Source organism: Pezoporus occidentalis, unplaced genomic scaffold (assembly GCF_034315485.1).
Source record: "Pezoporus occidentalis ecotype Australia unplaced genomic scaffold, CSIRO_AGI_Poc_V1 ctg61, whole genome shotgun sequence".
Taxonomy (NCBI): Eukaryota; Metazoa; Chordata; class Aves; order Psittaciformes; family Psittacidae; genus Pezoporus; species Pezoporus occidentalis.
The window spans coordinates 1,541,605-1,558,810 of NW_026915955.1; the positions used below are offsets into that span (position 1 = coordinate 1,541,605).

Genomic DNA, 17,206 nt, shown 5'->3' on the forward strand with positions numbered 1-17,206 from the left:
TCAAGCTGCGCCACGGGAGGTTTAGATTAGATATTAGGAAAACTTTCTTCACTGAAGGGGTTGTCAGGCATTGGAACAGGCTTCCCAGGGAAGTGTGGAGTCACCATCCCTAGAGGTATTTAAAAGATGTGTAGATGTGATGCTTAGGAACACTGTCTAGTGGTGGACTTGGCAGTGCTTGGGTAACGATTGGACTCAGTGATCCTGGTCACGATAAAATACTATTAGACCAGTGCTTTACAGGATGAGGAATGGAGAAGCATGGCATAATGAACTCAGGAGGAGGATAAAGAAAAATTTAATTGCTACAAACATAAAGCCTGGCAAAAGCTGACTTACTGTGAGACCTTCAGGTTCATCACCTGAAGGGGGAGGATATGATTTGCCAGGAAAACATGCTGACCCTGCTGAGGTTTTTGGCCCACAGGATATTGCGGAAGTGACCATCTCTGGAAGCTGATGGTGAATAGCAGCTCAAGCAGGTGGGTGCAAAGCCAAGGGTAACCAGAAACTGCTGCAGACCTGAGCAGACAGCATCTGAAACATGAAAGCAGGTAGATCAGCCATCACTTCTCTCTGTAGTCATACAGTTTTCTGTTGTTCCAGATAAAATTTTCTATATAAGACCTAATATCAGAATGAGTGTTCCAGGGAAGTGGTAGTAAAAACAATTCAGTTTTTCTCCTGCTATTCAGGCAAAATACACAATCACATATACCTTCATGGCCTTCTCTTTGACCAATATATTATCCCCTGCTTTGGAACAAGGGTTTGAAATTGATAGAGATAAGATTTGTTGTCGCAGCAGTGTGCTGCCTTTTGGCGTCCACACAAAAAGCTCCCCAAGTGATGCCAACTTGCAGACCTTTGACTTGCTGTGCTTTGCACATGCTCAGCTGTGAACTCCTGAATTTTCCCAGTTGCATTTCCAGAATATTCCAGTTGCTTCGCGCATGCTCAAGGACTTTCTCTGCAATTGCAGCTGTGGGTTCCTGTCTATGGATATGGTTTCATGATCAGCATAATTTGATCTAACAGTGGGCTGCTACCCAAATGGGATGGCCCCATTTTCTCTGGAACCCCCAACTGCATTTTCAGACCTCCCCCTTTGCATCAGATCTAGCAACTGTACAATTATCAAACAGCCTGAGGGGGTGACAAAAAAAATCTTCCTGTTTATTTATATTTATTTCCTCTGTTTTTCTAAGGTCAGTGCCAGCTCCAAGTACATGGACCAAGGGCAATATGCCTGACCCTGGTTTTCTATCATTGACTGCCCTGCTTGGGCATGCACTGCAAGGGAGGAAAAAGCTGCTCACCACGATGTAGGAAGGGCATGAGCCAAAGCTGTGGAGCAGGCAGTTGTGTAAAATACATTTATGAAGTAATATGTGCAAAAACTTGTGATAAGTAAATGGAAACAGTAAGCGGTGTCCAGGGTATTAGGTTTGCAAATGCTTGTCTAGTGTATAGGCCATCTAGGCACGCAGTATTGTACATGTCTGTATGCAAGTATTTTCACGGCCAGCAGTAAAGAGAAGGAATTCAAAATGACTATTATTAACTGACCAGTGTGTACTGGAAGAACACCAAAACCACCAGGTATTTTAAAGGTATTTCAGACAAACAGGCCTTCCATGAAGAGCCCTTATATTCAGTGTAACAAGTATGGTCTCTACATCTGCTGTGCTATGCAGACTAAGAGGTGCACAGCTTATGGTGCCGAAGAACCCACTCTTTTCCTGGGATATTGTTCTAGAGGTTAGTTAGTTTGTTTACCGTTAATATTCTTCATCTAGGCAAGTCAAATAAAATAGGATACCTGTATCTGAAACTGGAGCAAGGTTCATCAGTGTTCTAATCTGTGCTCAGAGGTATGCTGTGCTTCCCATGCCACCCTCTGCTCAGCAGGTCAGAGCAGCACAGGGCCTGGTGGCTGTCAGTAGCATCTTTTCCAGTGGGAAAGGAGAGATATCCCAAAGTTTAATTAAATCCTTGATTTAGCATGGATCTCTCATCAGGGAAAGCAGTGCTCTGCCTGCCGGCTCTTTACTCTGTTGTGTTAAAATAAAAGGGTAACTAATAACTCTTCCATAATACTCTTGTATTTTTGCATATAAATTCATCTATTTGTCACAAGGTTTTATAGCAAATGACTTGCAGGGGATGACCTTGATTTCTAGCAAAATGACTGTGAGAATCAGCCTTTAATTGTGTTCTGCATACGCAAACACAGTTATAGGGATATAATGCACACACACTCACAAAACTCAAAATCGCTACAAGAAATACAGCTTTCAATATATTACCTAATCCAATTCAGAGGAATTCTCTGAGTACAAAGGCTGGCTGGTGTGATATGATTTGAGCATATGGATATAAAGAAATGCTAAAAGAAATGGAATTAGGTAGCTTATTTATGTTCTCCTCTACCCAGTGCACAGCATCATTGTCATTTTATCAGGATCCCCTGACATTCCTGATGAAGTGTGAGCAGATTGACTCACCAAAGCCACAGCCCAAATGAGTCTTTACTCTCTGATGTTCACAGACAGCTTGTGAAACTTTCCAGTTGATGCTGAGATGTCCTCTGGGAATACTACAAGGAGTTCAGGAAATCTTTTTCTTTCTTTCTTTCTTCCTTTTCCTCTTTCTCTGCCATAATGTCTTACTTTATAGCAGAAGGACTAAATCTCACTATGGGAAATACTTACTTGCTATAAAAGCAAGGGTTAAAACTGAAAAGAACCCCCCAACTTTAATAATTTTTCCAAATCTGATCTGTCATTAACAGCAGTGAATTTGGGATTATTGAGATCCCTTGCTCATGTTTGGGAAGGGGGAGAAGAGACACTTCAAAGAGTTAAATCCTTTTTCACAAAGCAGTTTGCCCAGTTTGCATCTGATCTGCACTGTTATAAATGAGACCAAGTTCAGAGCTATTTGATAGATCAACAAGATACTGGTCAGTATTATCAGATTATTGTATCCTTTGTAACAGTTCTTAATATCTGCTAATAAGGAGTAGTTCATTGAATTTCAGCAGTACTGAGGAAAAGAAAAAGAAGTTTTGAAAAAGGTGGTGTGCACGGATTTAGCTTTACCTTCAGACTGTGAGTTCAGTGTCTCACTATTGCTACATTGTGGACCATCAGGAACTCGCTCCTACTGCAAACAACTGCTAAAATATGCCTGCAGCATCAAATACTGTCAGAGCCAAAAAGAATGCCCATGCAGTAGGCCTGTGACACCAAAAAATTACACAGCATCTGGTATATGAATCAAACCTGTTTTGTTTTTTTTTTAAACAAGGACACCTATATATGCTAATGAAGCTGCTACCTCCATACTATAAATAAAGCCTAAGTAAGTTCAGTGTTTTACTGTAACAAAGACCTCCAATTGTAGCCTCAAAGCTACAACCAGGTTAGCTCTAGTCCATGCTACAGTATGGAGCCATGTTTAAACAATTAAGAAGACAAAAATATATTGTAACCAAATGTCATGGTTTAAGCCCAGCTGGTAACTCAGAATCAGGCAGCCGCTCTCTCACTCTCCCCCCCTTCCTCCCCCCTGCTCCCAGAGGGATGGGGAGGAGAACTGAAAGAATGTAACTCCCACGGGCTGAGATAAGAACATTCCAGTACCTAAGGTATAACACAAACCACTGCTGCTACCACCAATAATAATAATGGTAAGGGAAATAACAAGGGAAGAGAATACAACTGCTCACCACCCGCCAACTGGTACCCAGCCTGACGGAGCAGTGATGTAACCCTGCTGGGTAACTGCCCCTGGCTTATGTAGTGGGCATGACATGCTGTGGTATGGAATACCTTTTTGGCTAGTTTGGGTCAGGTGTCCTGTCTCTGCTTCCTCCCAGCTTCCCCTCCTCCCTGGCAGAGCATGAGACTCAGAAAGTCCTTGGTCAGACTAAACATTACTGAGCAGCAACTAAAAACATCGGTGTTATCAATCAGCGCTGTTCCCAGGCCTCAAGTCAAAAACACAGCACTGCACCAGCTACTAAGAAGGAGAAAAATGACTGCTATTGTTGAACCCAAGACACCAAATCATAGAATCATAGAATCATAGAATAGTTAGGGTTTGAAAGGACCTTAAGATCATCTAGTTCCAGCCCCCCTGCCATTTGGATTTTCTATCATTCTTTTGTTCCATGCACATGAATCCTGAAGAAAAAATGTGGTTGATGAAGGTTGAACCAAGGTTGGTATATAACAGAAGAGAGAAAACCCACTCTTTCTAAAGAAATGTAAACAGTTCTTGAAGTTGAAGGCATCTTCCTCTCCCCCTGGCCCCTGAGTACCAGAGTGATTTAATTTGCCAGCTGTTCATTTCCATCAGTGATCCATGAGCAAAAGCAAATAAAACACTTTTCAGGAATGCTTCTCTGCCCAAATAATAAGCCATTATTGTAAGTCAGAAGGCTCTCAGGAACGACAGGGGGAAATAAGTCTGTAAAATGCTGCACAACATTCAAATAATGAATGTTGCTTCTCACATCCAAGATGTGCAGAGGTTGTGATGAAAGATTGGTAAGTGGGTTTTAGTCTGCTGAGGCCCATATCCTTGTTTCTGGATTTCTTCTGTAGTTATGGAAATTATTCATAGCTACGAAGTCTAGGCAGTTTTCCTTCCTTTCCTGCATCTGGTGCAAGATATTTTTAAGGGAAAACTTAAACTAATGAATCTTTGCTTCCATCCCCTTTTTCCAAACAAAAGCCTTATTTCTAGGTAACTGTAAAAAGAAACACCAAGTGACAAAATAGTTGTCAGTGCTTTGTGGGTATCATTTTTTTTTAAGTGAGTCACATAACCAGCAACTAACAGAAACTGAAGACGAGATAAATGATTTATTTAACCAACCACAGGACCTACTGAGGGGTGCTATTATCTGCCCTTTGGAATGCTACATGCTTGCCCCTTTTACTTCAACCTTTTAGACAGCTGAACTGTGAATCATTTTCGTGTACCATTATCTAAGCCTGCTCTCAATCATTTGACTTGACTTGGCTGGTTCTAAAGACCAGGAGGACATCTGCCCCTCTCTGGGGTTGGTAACTGTGGAGGATGTGAGGAGTGATGGTCCTGCAGGCTGGTACTGGCTTCCTGCTACCCACTCAGTACCATAGCCCGCACTGTGACTCCCACCACCCCAACCAACCTGCCTCAGCAGTGTCCGTGCCTCTTCCCATGGGAGATGTGATTTGAGCTGGAGCTAATTCTCACCCACTGTTTTAATTAGTCAGGTCACTGCAGGGTTTGGGACACATAAACTACTCTAGAGACAGAGCAGATTTCCAGTCCCAGCTGTAGCATTTTGCCTTGCAGTTCAGGGTGGTTCTCAGTGTGGAGGATGCCGTGGAGTACGTGTGCCAAGACAGAACTGCTGGGAAAGCCAAGCCTTTTATGTCCCCAGTCCCATGGTGACAGTAAATCAGAGCATTCAGCATTTCCTTCTGCAGAAGAGCAGGTCCCTGCAGCTCATTCACAAGAATGCCATGAGTCCTGCTAGTATGAGAGAAGCCATCTTCATCTGTGATCTGGCATCCAGGACTGGTGGCGGGTTGTTCTCATACTCTCCAGGAAGGCTGCAAGAGAAGTTCATCTCCTGCACCTGTTACAGAAAAGTCCCAAAGGCAAGCAAAGATGTTGGAACCATCCGTCATGTCACAGGCAGTGGCACTTCAGGAATGACTTCATATGCCAGCCAGAATCCAGCTTCCCTGATTCCTTAGAGTCTTGTCATGGCTCGCATATGCCATGTGGCGCTGAACATGAAAAACTGAAGACCCCTGATTAACCAGCTCTAGAGAGTGGATTTAGGGCACTGCACATTAACTTGGGTTTTTTTTTTTTGGCTTGCTTATTTGCTTGCTTATCTGGGGTTTGTTCCCTCCCTCATCCTTCTCCACATTTTCACTATGTTTTCATGCAACTTGACAGAATTTGGGACATACTGAAAATAGTAATTAAATTTTTGTTAGACTGCAGCCTTCATTCTGTGGGGGAAAGGACAGCACACAGCTTTCCTATACAAATTAAAAAACAAGGGAGCAAGTGTCAGCAGGGCTTCCTGAAGTTACAGAGGCTGGATATCTGTAAGCATGAGCAGCAGATCATTTCCCTCTGCTGTTGTGAATCCTCTGCCTACCCTACAGGAAGGAGCAGCAGCCTGCCAGGATTATTGGGGATTCTTATGATGGTTTAGTTAGCTTGTGCAGGCAAGGAAGGGAGATCTGGGGACCCTTATTCCATTCCAGATGTTGTTAGCCCTTTCTATGGTTGGTTTCAGTGAAGAACTGGCCTTCAACCTAGCTTGCATGAATACATTTTATGCCAGTAAAATCCAGCTATCCATCTTTAACACCTTTTTGTGAACTACTTTTTTGTGCTAGAGCGATAGCTCTAACATGTATGTATTGTCATAAAGCACATCATTCAATCCTAGAGAAAATCCTCCACGCCATGCTGCTTTTGCAGAGTGATTGACATGCCCTGCACAGATCTTCATGGCTCACTTTCGGGGGAAAGGCTGCACATTTATAGCCACTTACCACTTCAGTGCCTGGAAGCTAAACTGGCTGGAAAACACAGAAGTAAGACTTGGGGCTAGGAAACCAAAAGTTTCTCATAATGGCTGCTTAAAAAAATTCAGCATAGAGGGCAGTTTGTTCACAAGCCACTTTTTCCACGTTGTCCTCCCCATGAAGGAGAGTGGTAAGATAGTGCCCACCCCAAGAGACTAATAGGAAGAGGAACCAGCTCAGACATCAGGTAGATATAGTGAACATGCTGAAATTCAGCCTGATGCAGGTTCTACAGGTAACTCAGACTAAGGACAGGTGAGGGCATGTAAGGCCATGCAACGGCAGTGTAGCAGGAGCCTCCTGGGGAAACATGGCAAAGCCAAAAGTTTGAGGACATAACAAGTGGCCTAACCGGCAGCTGCTCCACTAGTAAGAGGAAGTAAGAGGAAGCAAAGCATGGCTTAACAAGAAAGCATCCAGATGAAGGCAGCAGTAAACATGAAACAAATCCCAACAAACCAAAATAATCTCTCCAAAGAGCAGAACGTGTGATGATCCTGAGATTAACAGGCCATGCCATCACAGCATCCCTGTAAAGAACTATGGCCTTATAACTTCTTACTGTCCCACTAGTCAGCATATGCTGGCTCAAAAGACAAAACAACAAGGAAAAATAACATTAAAGTCGTAGGCACATGCATGAGATTTCAGAGGAGGAGCATGAACTAAAGAAAGTCTGAAGGAAGTAGGACAAAGTCAGTCTGAATATGAACCACCAAAAAGCCAGCAGCACACACACACTATTTGTAAATAATTCTCATAATTAGAATTATTATTTCTATAATCATTATTATTAGAAAAAACTCTAATAGTAAGACTTTTATCTTTAGAAACTGGAAGCCGACTAACATCGTTATCCAGAATGTAGTTACTGAAGGGGGAATCATATTGTGTATATGCAAAGCCTGCTTCAACACACCCTTGTTACTTGACTGGCTGCATGTGTGTTATCTGTCGCAAAAAGTTAACATTTCATAATTAGAGTATATCTCCTCCAGGCATCATTTGTGTCACCCACTCACATGACAGCTGTAAATGATTTTCATTGCACTGACAGTCACAAAGAAGGATGTGCAGAAGGGTTTGACACAACTACATTCATTTCTAAGCATGTTGGCTGCTTGCTGATTTGTGAGCAATGCAAATGTTTTGCTTAGTGGGCTTGGCCCAGCAAGAAAATAACTGGGTTTCCTCACAAAAATTGATTTTTTTTTTTTTTTTTTTTGGCTTTGAATTCTGCTGCATCTCTTCTGTAGCACAGAATTTTGTACTTTAGACAAGAGTATTCCTGGGTCAGGAAGAATGCAGACTTTATATATTTGCAATGGAAATTATAGTTTTGCCTTTTGGAGCAGCTGCTGAAGAAAAATGCTGTAAGAGATGTCTTTTAGTTATTCATGTCACAAGTGCCATGGTGTAATTTAAGCTTCATTATTTAGACTGCCTCTGGTCTCAGCAACGCATAGCTTACCTCCGGGTCCCTCATCACCGCTGTCCTTAACTCATGTCCTGTGGGTACTAACAAACAGGGTCTGAGGAGCAACTGCAGGATTTAGAAGTATGAAGAACTGAAAAACCTCCCCTGAACCACTCAGTACAGAGTTTCCTGGAGAAATTAATTACCCTGTGTGTTTACATCCTTTTAAAAAGAGACAGAAACATGCAAACTCCCTCTTTGAGAAGGTAACCATAGCACACCAAAGGTGGTAATCAAGGACTGAGAGTCCTGAGGTCCCTGACAAAGAAATTCATGTTACCTTCTGACTCATTTTCCCCCCTTAATAGATTTGGTTTTCCCCGATTTGAAAGATTATATCAATAATTGCAAAGTACTGTAAGTGTTAATCATAAGGATAACTGAATGGGCTGCATGGGGCTAATCATAGTGGGTGCCCTATTCAAAAGGTAGTAATTTTGGCATTTTAGGGACAATACTAAAAAGTTGACTGTAAATTGTGTAGCTATTGACATGGTCATCAGCATTGGTTAAAGATTCTTTTGCCATGCACGCTCCAGACTGTAAATATTACCTGCTTACTGAACAGTGTACTAATGGCATGTGTGGATACTGGATGGTAGGATTTATTGCTTCAGAAAACCATCCTGGGCTAAATTTGCTTATTTCTGTTAGAGAAGAAAGAACACAACAGTTCTTTCATTCCTTATTCCTTTAATCTGAAATTCGCTCAAAATTTCTCCCTCACGTTTTTACTTCTGTTCTGAAGTGGGCTTGAATTGGCCACAGAATCACATTGTGTAGGAAAAGCAGAATCCCCTGAGATGGTGAAGTGAGAGGTGTGGAGGACAAGGAGGTATCCCAATCAAGCTTTCCTCCGTTGTTCTGCTCTTCCTCACAGGTTTTTCTGAGAAGCATCTTTTAATGTCCTGCCCCCAGGTAGCTTTTCAGCACATCAGCTCTCCTGTGCTGGGAGTGCTTCCTAACAGCTGTTTCAGATTTGTTTCTCCTTTGTTTCCATTTATGTCCCTTCTCAACCATTACTGTTTTTAGGCGAAAAATATTAAATTGTATAGAAAATGTCCAGATAGGCTAAGACTGGTGTATGTGTAGGGTAAACTTTACTTTAATTGTTGTTTCCTATCATATTAAACACAGGAGGTTCCACTGCTTTGTTGACAGGAGAGAAAAGATTTTTATCTGTCTTCATTTAACAAAGCAAAGCCTGTAGAAAGACTCTGTCTTTCATAGATCAGCTATTGCAGCCAGAGAAACACGACAAGGTTTTGAGCTCAGAGCCTTCATTACATCACACTTCTACTATCAAATCAGCAATACTACAGCAAAATGAACTCCTTTAGAAAGGAAGCAATTTCTTATTGTAATGAGTCTCTTGATCACTGCACTCCTTGCAGGGTGACAATGTCATGAGAACTGCGCCTTAAGGAGGTCCTGGTACATGTTTTTGGGTCTGTTTTTTAGATTGTACAGGGACTCCCAATACTACAAGGCTGATCAATGAGTACCCAGATGCTGAATGAAAATGCTGGAACTCTTGTGGGCTCCTTATGATTACAGAGCAGCAGATCTATTTTGCATAGTGTTAAAAAAAATAAGATAGGAATAGAAGTGCTAGTTGCTACAGTTTATGGAAGGAAGTCAGTCACTGCAAAATGGGAGCTCAATCTCGACACAGTAGGATAAGTGATTAAAGATTTAGATACTGTACCTGATAAATGTTGTATAAAATAACCTATATAGTACAAAGCAAGACAAGAGAATAAACGCACATGTACAGCTAAAAGATATCTTCATTTTCCATTCTTGTTCATACTTTATTGCTGATGATAATTTCTTTTGCTTTTTTTTCCATTCTTTAACCTTCATGTGTCCGTTTCTACCTCAGCCACCTATACCTGCTGAGAAGAGAGGTAGGTGGCAGAAGTTAAAAATCGCGTGGCTCTCTTGCCGTTTCCCAGTCCAAAACATTTAATGCACCCTAAGACGGTGCACAAAAGCTTAGTATGCGGCTTGTGCTTTGAGAAACAAAGGTCATCTGGCACCAAGAGGAGTAAGCGCCTCAGTCTTTGCAAGATACTGTTTTTCTCCAGTTTAGCATGTCTAGTATTTAAGCTTTGTGCTAATTCCATACATTGCTCCAAGCCACATCCCGTTCAATGGAGTCAGCAGAGCCTCTGTGTAACTTCTCTGTAGGGCCATTTTTACGTTCCACGCTGGTAGGACATCAATAGCTCTGTACCACAGACGTGGTTTTGGCTGGGGTGTGGACTTTGGAGGCAGCCTCCAAAGCAACTTGCTGCATTCTTTGGCAGTCAAACTACAGAAGCATATGGCACTGAGTTACTTACTGGATAATATTAAAAATAGTATAAGGCTCTGCATTTTAACTGAGCAACTATATTGCTGCTCATAAAACACTTCAGAAATGTCCATCTTCATAAATATAAAATCTAGAATTACATATGCCAAAGAAAGGCATTATTGCAGTTGCTTAAAATGAAATCTTCCAGGTTTTAAAATGCTTAGTAATACTGGCCCGCTGACATCCTTCTTGTGACCTTAAAACAATTTTTTGTTGTTTCCTTTAAATAATTTAGTGAGTGACTGCTCAGTGATGATGTTTAAATAAAAACACAATGTGATAGTTAATCTGTGAGACAGATGCTATTAATATTGGATGGATGCAGTTTCAGAAGTATTCTGCCTGAATCTGAAGTACTAAGCTGGATATAAATAGTGGTAGATTTCCCTTATGTGGAAAATGTAATAGCCCCATTAAGCATGTCTTCACTGCAGAGCCAGGCAGTATGTTGGCTCTCAGCTTTGAGTACCAGCTTTAGCCAAGACAAGGTGAGAGGAGCCAGGCTGCCAAGCTAATGAATCCTCATTAGTTTGGTGCTCCCATGGATATTTCTATTGGCTCTCACAGGGCTTCTTCCCTAATCTTTTCTCCCTTCAGTAAGTGGAGTTATTCCAAACCTAATTATTTGGGGAATGGTGTCTTTTTTGGGCACAAGAAGTGAAGTGGGAGGCAGGGGGTGATGGGATCTCCTGTTTACTTTTAAATGGCTGAGTTAGGTAGCCTAACTGTAATCACTTCAAATGAAGTAATCTGAATCTGTAGGTGGTGATGTGCATGGAGAGGGATCCTCTAGCTTAAGGTCACTACAAGGAGTCAACAGCCAAGGAACAAACAACCAAGGAACAAATGTGATGCCTTCAAGAGGTCTATCTGTTTCTGAAAAGCCTCTGTGCCTGTGAGCAAGGTCTTCAGCAGTAGACTGGGAAATGAGAAGGCTGAATGAAGGTGAAAAGCTGCCTTTAACCTCCATCTTCAATTTCATTACCCCTCAGAGACTGACAACATCAGAGTCTGTGTGCGGGCATGATGAATGGAGTAAAATACAGAGCTTAAATAAGAGTAAAAAAAGCCTCCACTCTCCACACAGATGTACTGTTGCAGGGGGCTGTTGTATGACCACAATTTTAACATAAGATAGAAGAGTTGCATCTGTATCCACATATCAGTATGTGCCAACAAAATGCTGGCAGGCATATACTGCCTTCTTTTCAGCCCACCCTTCTTTCTTCCCTAGAAATGTTATAACTGCTGCTACTTTACATTGTAGGCTATACTCACAGCTACACATTCAATTATTTTTAAACAGTTCCAGTTGCAGTTCCTGTAACAGGCTCCATTTTCCCCTTTGTCCTTTTTTTTTTTGGCTTTTACTAACAAAATAAAAGACAGATCATCTAAGGATCTTTGTTTAAATATTATTGGCATGCAGTAAATTTAGTAATGCTAGAGTTATTCCTGGAAAGATGTTAATAAGATTACTCATATTACCTATGCACTTAATAAAGTTTTGCTGGCTACTGCTGGATGCTCTGTAGCTCTACTAACTTATAAGTTAGGGAGGTTCCCAGCTCACTACTGAAGGGAAGGCTGATACAGTCATTAGTTAGTGCCTTGAGACTGAGAGAAGGAGCTGCAGGTTCCTTGCTTTACAAGAAATATCTTTGCACCAAGAACATGGTCCACACAGGCTTTAGTAGTTTTTTCCATACTAAGAAAGTCCAGAGCTGCCACCAAAAAGCAGCAGAAGTGCCACATGGTGACCCCAAGTCAGGGCGCCCACAGCTGAAAATGCCCCATCCATCTCCCCCTACACAAAAGAAGAAAATATTTTATTTTTATCCCAGGAAGGTCTCTATTTTAGAATTTGATTGGTGGTGGCACGGATGCTTCTGCTGGCACACAAAGAAGGGGCAGTGATGGTGTGGGATGAGAGGAAGGAATGGCTGATGCCTTTCCATCAGTGGCAGCATTTGTGAACCAAGAGATACTGTCTCCTCTCTGCCCCACCATCTCATCTGTAAAATCAGAGTGCAGTACTCCTGTTCTCAAACGACTTTTGAGGATTATACATTCCTGCTGCTGAAGTATTCAGATGTGTGAGATATATAAGTTAGATTAGGCCTCCATTAGGAGCCTTGGAAATGTATTTTAGCTGTTTATCTCACATGACTAATGTCAGAAACCTTAGAAGTTTTCTTCACCCCCCTGCTGCATCATTTTTAGCATAATTTAACCTTCTTCCTTCTTCCTTGCAGTTCCATTTAGATATTGGGATAATCCTGAAAATAAAAATACTGTGCAGAAGAAATATTTTCTATTTTTCCCCAAAATTTGGCCAAAAGCAGTCTCATAATTTGATACTAATCTTCTCCTTACTATACAAAAATTTCTGACATATTTCACTGAATATATTGTCTGCTTAAAAATATTCTCTGAGTCATGTAGGATAGAGTCCAGTCTGAAAATCTCTGTTTAAAGACTTCAGTTTTTTATCATTAGGAAAAATCACGGTGGTATTTACAAGAGGTATTACCACTACTGAAAAGCTGGGACAAAGCAAGATTTTTGAAAGCCAAGTCCAGAGTTAAGACCTGAAGTGTTTTTCTTGGTAAAAGAAGCTGTTGGAAAAGAAACTACAGTGAGAAACTTTGGATGCTCCTAAAAGCAGTGTGTAGCATATCTAGGTGATGATTAACAAGGGAACACAACAGCACACTGGAATGCTGGAAAAGTGATAAATGCTAAAGGAACTAGGGATTTCATGATGGTGGAAGAGGGAACAATGAGGAAGAATAAGATGAAAATAAGGTAAGTATCATTCAGTTTTGAAGAAATCATCTTTGAGGTATATTACTTGGAAGAAAAGTCTCCAGTGTTCTGTGGTGGAACTATCCAACTTCAGTTTCTAAAATTAATCTTGTATTTCACATTTAATAATTTGACAAAGGAAACTGAATGACAAATGTATTACAAAACTTAATTTTTCCCCAAGTACATCTCGTTGCTGTGTAAACATTAGCTGTGTATATTGAGTATGCGCATGGTGCAGTTTGTTGAATGATTCTTTGCAAAGAATACCTACAAATGTAACCCATCTTTATTCCAGTAAGTCAGCCTAATTTCTACAAATATGTTTTTTGTTTATAATATTTACCAAAGACTTTCTAGCAATTGATTCTGCATGGCATTTACAAACTATTAGGTACAACTAATGCCTTGTGTTTTGTTACCATTCATTCACTGCTACTCAAACAAAAGATCTGAAATTTCTAGTACATTACTGTAGATAATGTACTTGACAATTATTTTCCTACTGTAACCTTTGTAGCTAAAAATCATTAATGTGGCAAAAGTGTTTTTTTTTTAATTGCTTTATGCTGTTTCTAAACTGAGGTGTCTGATAAAGATGTGCATTTTTCCTGTTAGAAGTTTTAGTTCTTTGTGCACACACAGGATACTACCTCCATTTTGTATCAGAAATATTTTTTTTTAAAGTGTGTAGTTCTTGTAGAGGTTTGTATTTGTGTCACTTATACAAGAAGAATTCAAAGATTTACAGTTGTTTCATTTTCATAACTTATTTGCCAAAAAGTACCAGACTAAAGTAAGCAGCAAGCTAGCCTCTTGAAATGCTCTTTTCCACTCTTATTATACATTTCAAAGCCATTAGAAGCTAATCTGACAACATTTTTATGTGACATGGTTGTCAGTAGGAAAAAAAGAAAGGCATGGGAAAGCAGTGGGAAAAGCCTGAATATAAGAGCCTTCAATATATTTGGGAACAGCTGCTAAAGAGATACGTGGGTATAGGAAATACACTGCCCTAAAAATCAGGATTTCAATAGATGTTGGACAGCACTTTAAGATACTGTACGGTGTCTTTACCATTACTATGTTTACAAAGAAAAAGAAGACAGCATCTTGATGAGGCAGATTGCAAATGAAAAGAAAATGACAAAAAGTTGAAAGTTGAAATTCAACTGCAAGTTGAATTAAGAGTCCATCAGCAATTAAGATATTAAAGCTTCATTTCAAGTGGGTAATTAAGGGCCGAAGTAACACCACTGATTTGAAGCAATGGTTAGTGTGTAGCAAAATCATATTGTAAAGACTTATACAGAATTTGAGTTTCAGCACTGACTGAGTACTTCCCTCAGCAAAAGCTAATGACTGACATTGCATGATGTGCAGTGTTAAACATAAAATCACAAAAGCCTTTCCAGTTCTCGCTGCCTTAATACATCTGCTCTCTATTTTGTCTTCTAATTTTTGCAGAACTCTTCACTCTGGTATTATTATTGTTACTACACTGAATTATTTAGTAGCATGGAGGAATTTTCTTAGTTTAGTTACATAGTCTTTGTAGGACTGATCAAAGCACTTGGTTTGCAAATATATCACAAATTGTCATACATTTTGGGTGAACTAACAGTGAGATGTCATCTGTTTCATAATACTGGACTTGCAGAAGTAGTACAGACTTCTGAATAATGCTTAACATGACATGAAAAGCACCAAGAATTTGTGTACCAGGACTCAAATACTTACAGACTTGAAACTGTTGATAACTTCCTACAAAAATAGTGTTTTTAAAATGAAAAGGTTGAATTAAGAAGGTTGTTTGTGCCTTAGTGCTACAAGGTATGTTTTGAAAAGCCACTGAAGGAATTTAGTTGCTCTGGTCTCCAACATTGTTGACAGTGAACACCTCTTTGAAAAATCACTCTGTGTGCTTTGCATATGTTAGAGTCCTCCAGCTCCATAATCTCCCAGACTGTATTGTTATTGCATTTTTGACAGCTGGTTCACATACCAATAGTGATGTAACCCAGCTGACCTTATATCCCTTGCAGGTCATGCATGATTCTTGCATTTACAGTTTAATAAAGCTAAGAAACAAGACTTGCAGAGAAATACATCCTTCCTTGGGCAAAGCGTGTTGCAGCAGCTCTAAATTGATTTAATGACATAATGGAAACAGCAAAGTATCTCTCTGTGTCAAATTATATTCTTTTATGACAGTAAGTCACCATGTGGATTTTGATTCCTTCTCAGAAGAGAATATCTAGGGAATCACATTCAATGTGGCAGGTAGAAAACGAGTCTTTCTCATTTCAACACTTGCTTGCTTATTTTTACATCATTTTAAGCACATGATTTTGTAATTTCTTTTGCTTCCCATCTCTCAAAACACTGTAACTCTCTAAATCAAAAATTACTTAACGGAATTGGTCTTGCTGCCTTTTCATGACCCCAAAAATTCCTTTAGATAATCTTCCTCCTCTTTTTTATTTTTTTAATCTTGGTGCTCTATTTTCTGTTGGCTGTTTCCCAAAATTTCCTGTGTTAATGTTGATTAGGTCCTTAGAATGCTGCACAGATTATGTGAAGTCATGTGCAAATGTGTTGGCTTACTTAACTCTAAATAAGAAAGAGAAATTTAAGACTGTGTTGATAGTGATAGTTTCATCTGTGCCTTTGTGCATTAGAAAATATCACAGAAGGCTACATGTGCTCTAGACCAGGTTTTGACTAAACGAGGATTATGGACAGTATGCAAGTGCTTTGTCCCTCTCAGATGCACTCTTTCCAACCTTAAGAACTGTTACCCTTCCACAAGTTTTGCGCTTCTGTCTGCTGTATTATCATGTTTTTATTCATCCGGTTCAATGCCTGGGATAACAGATGTTGAACATCTCAGTAGCACAGCTGGAGCCTGTGAAACAGCCTTTATTTTGAATTGTCTTGACTGTCAGAGTGGAAGGGAGTCAGAAGACTCAAAATAACAGTGACAAAGGATAGCTGAGAGGAGCAAGAGCCACCAGACAACTTCTGATGGCTCAATGCATTGTACTGACATGAGACACTGATGACTTCATTACCAACAAACTTTCTTCTAAAGTGGAAGTGATATGCCTGCACTGAGTGCAGGAAAGTAGTTTAAATGCCAAAATAATTCAGCAGGCTTTGCCCACTTTATTTTTCCTTAGCTATCTAGTTGTGAAAGTGTAAATATTGTAACCCCAAAGGGATTTTAGGGATCATTAGTGGCATAGAAGCTGAAGATGTGAGTGACTCTTGGCTGAAAGCCTGCAACTGATTGGTAGCCACAAATGTAGTTTTCAACTACAGAAAAGGAGTGAGATCATCATCATTAGAAAGGAAAAGAAAGATGGAAACAAGATGACCTTTTTCACAGGGAATTCAAAGATTTGTACCTTTGCTTTCAGCTTGTGTTGCTGGAAGAAAGTTTGAAAAGGTAAGGGAAAGAAAATCACAATATCCACAATGAAATTAAAAAATTCCCAGACTAGAAAGATTGACAGAGCCATGGGTAACACAGTGAAACTTCACTAACCTTCAGTTAATTTGTTCTTATGTTCCTATTAGCGAAGCCAAAAAGATGTTTTTTCAGCAGTATTTATTTCACTAAACTTATAAAGAAAGTATAAATGAGAGCTGGAGGGAGAAAGTAGCTAGTAGTTGACTTCTAGAAATAATTTCCGGGCATAACACAGTCACTTTATGAACTGTTTAAAAAAAAAGTAACCTCCTACCAAAATCACAGTATATAAAATACTTGTCTCCGTGCTGAAAAAAATCCTCACTTTACATTTCATTCTGGAGGGTAAGCTGCTGAAGTCCAACTTTAACCTTCAGTGCACGATAAACAGCTCTCCTTTAAAAAAAGTTAAAATCACTCTAAACCAAAGTACTAGGTACAAGAACAAGAATGAAATAACTTTTTTTTTTTTT

The 17,206-nt window shown here is 40.0% G+C and overlaps 1 long non-coding RNA gene across 1 annotated transcript in view; it reads right to left on the reverse strand.

Moving 5' to 3' along the window:
• Positions 1-289: 289 nt before the first annotated feature.
• Positions 290-17,206, reverse strand: part of LOC134174567 (uncharacterized) — a 33,757-nt gene continuing 16,840 nt past the window's right edge. The window contains exons 3-4 of the long non-coding RNA XR_009968695.1: positions 866-992; positions 290-537 (exon numbers count right to left, since the gene is read on the reverse strand). This is a non-coding gene — a long non-coding RNA (uncharacterized LOC134174567). The remainder of the gene's footprint in view (positions 538-865; positions 993-17,206) is intronic.